Here is a 3158-nt window from a genome sequence, read left to right on the forward strand (position 1 = left end):
CTCTCACTCTCACTCTCTCACTCTCACTCTCTCACTCTCACTCTCTCACTCTCACTCTCTCACTCTCTCACTCTCTCTCACACACACACACACACACACACACACACACACACACGGCCAGCTGGCAACTAGAGCCAGCTGCTGCAGAGTGGAGGAATAGAAAGCACATTTCACCTCATACCCAAGTTAACCTCCTGGGTAGCAGCTTCTGCAGTTGGTATCCTAGTTTGCTGCAGCCTCTCATCCTCTAATTATAGGCAGGACAGACAGAAGTCTTCATTGCCATTAGGTTACATTTATGAAACATGATGTTAGCTGCTGGACTCTGCAGGTGTAGCTCAGCTTGCAAGTCTTTCCTGCTGCAGGTTTTTATGACAAGAAAAATGTCAGCTAACCCTTGAGACCCTCAGATCTCAAGTTGAATGGGCAAAATTTTCAGCAGAACAGAACAAGATACAGGTTTCAGTAATCAACTATGTATCTGAAAATCATGGATGGAGAATAAATAAGCCATTTCCTTTCCCTCCCTCTCATTATTATTAAAGACATTTTGCACAGTATAACAATCTTCAAGTAAGGGCTGTGGAGTCAGGCTTTAATCTAATCATAAACACCACCTGGTGCCTGAAATGGTAAATACCTCAATGAACCATGAGAAACAGATGCTTCTTTGAAAAGGGATGTAGAGACTCTGGAGATTTACAATGTTTAAGTCAACAGGTGAAGTAAAAATCTGCTTCATCTTGAGTGCAGTCTGCTAAAACTGTAAGCTTTCCATTTAGAGCATCTGCATTCTCCCTTTAATACCTAGTTCACAAGCCAACGTTAAATTCCAAGTTGATCTTGGTAATGGGATGGCTTTCCAGGCAATGCTGTAGGCACACACTATACTTCATGCCTGCCCAGGGCTTTACTCAGTGTTTGACCTGCTGCAAGTGTTGCCTCATATTTTATTAATGATAATAAGGAGTTTGTGATTTCCCCTATATAGAAACAAAAAATTGGAAGCTTGATACGTATATTGAGGGTTACAAAGTCATTTTTGCATTTTTGAAAGTAAGTTTCCTGAACTGCTCAGTATCCATAAAGACAGCAGAATCTTCTAGTACTTAACAGAGTAGAAGAGCTTTAAAAGGAAGTCCATTTGGAAAAAGATTTGGCAGTGATATTTAGTCAACTAAGACACGTTGCTCCACATGCACCTCCCCAGAAACCTGGTTACAATATGCACTCTAACATCTGGCATTCTAAAAGGGATGTTTGAGAGTAATATTCCTAAAATTAGTTGCTTTAAAACAACAGATTGATTGAAGATACTCAAAATCAAGAAAGGATGTTTCAGTACTTTTTACAAAGAATATTCTAATTTTGCAGCTTATTTTGTAACAAGTTTAAAGTAGGAAAATATTGCTAGTTGTATTCAATGACCATGAAAGTAGTATAGCCCACTGATAAGAAAAAGCGCTTCTTGCCAGTCTTTCTGTATGCTGAAAGTTTTTCATTATTGTCAGGTTGTATGCATCTTCACTATGGAACAATAACACGTTCATTAATCAACAACCAGTTCCCAAAGCAGTCCAGTGTATTGAATGAGTTGCCAAGCAAATATTAAATTAAAAAATTAAGTTACTGATTTCAGAGAGTGAGAGAGAAAAAGAAAGAAAGAAGGAAGCTGAGAGAGAAAGAGGAAAGGGAGAAGGGAAGGGAAGGGAAGGGAAGGGAAGGGAAGGGAAGGGAAGGGAAGGGAAGGGAAAAAAGTTTAGCAGGCTGAGCATAGAGGCCCTGTCACTTACTCTTTTTTGTGACACAAAGTAAATCATTTAATCCTTCATTTGTGGAAGGTTCACTACTGACTGGATGTATAGATGTTTAGTTTATCTAAATGCTCTCAAGACTGAAGCAGTCTCCCCTTTACAGTAGGATACCACCACTTTTCTTCATTGTGAAAAAGTTCAGTAGTAGGCTACCTGCTCCTAAGGAAGGATGATATGAAGGACAAGCCTTCCCTCAAACTGGAGATAGAAACTGAGGTCTCTGAGAGAGCTAATAGCATAAAAATTAGTTGGTGTGATTCTAAGGCTTGTAATATCCCACTCCTGCTAAAATATATATGAACAAACAATCTGTTGCTAGGCTATCAGTTAAATTTGCAGCAGCACTGAATGTCAGATATTCAAACAAGTAGGATAGAGACACTCAGGAAGGGAATAGGAATCCTTGATTTCTTAATTTCTTCAATAAGACTCTAAACAGAAACTCAGTGAAACTTATGCTTTCAAACCCAAACCATTCTATGATTCTATGATTCTATGAAATCTGAAAGCACTTTGGAAAACTTACACTAGCTATTAAATTTAGGTATTTGGGAACAAAGAGAAAACTTAGAAACATGTTGAAGCCCAAAGGAATTGTTCAGTCTCTGGAGTTCACAACCAGATGAAACACAGGAAATTGCAGAGATGTAAACAAGTCTTTCAGCCAGGTTTGCCATTACTTTTCCTTTTTCCTCTCTACGTTTCAGTCAACAGTTTAATCCCATAAAAAATAAGTTGTTTCTTGGATTTTCTTTGGTAATCATTCTACTTACAAACACTACATTCAATTACCATCAGTTTTATCATTTAGATTAATAGGCAGAAATGGGAACTGAAAGACTATGGTGTTTTGGAATTGGTGTAACAATGAGAATCCCTATCACAAACTGTTATATCTTGGCAGTTGTTTTATCACCATCTTGATGGATTTGTTTTCCTCAGACTAGGGTACAAATTGAATTTCATCATGTGTTAGCCAATGATATAGTAATAGAATAGGGATATTTTTTTTTTGCCTTGAGGCTTTGTTATCTGCTTCTTTGTGTATTCTAAAGAGCCGGAGTTCTTAAAAACAGCACTGCAAGCGTTCAGCTAAAAAATGCCCTTTTGTAGCCTTTTCAGATTATAGCCCTTCTATACAATGTATTCAGTCAACTTTCTTCCTGTTTCCCTATCAGTTAAATTTAGGACTATTGTCTTGGTCTATTAATGTGATAGAATATCTAGGAAAGTCAATGACTATTTACAAAACTGGCACCTACCATGTCTGCGAAACTCTCAGCCAAACCGGTGCAGCCATCTGAAAACAGGTAAGTTCCTTGTTTTATTTTGGAGTCTACTGCC

Source organism: Numida meleagris, chromosome 3, assembly GCF_002078875.1.
Source record: "Numida meleagris isolate 19003 breed g44 Domestic line chromosome 3, NumMel1.0, whole genome shotgun sequence".
Taxonomy (NCBI): Eukaryota; Metazoa; Chordata; class Aves; order Galliformes; family Numididae; genus Numida; species Numida meleagris.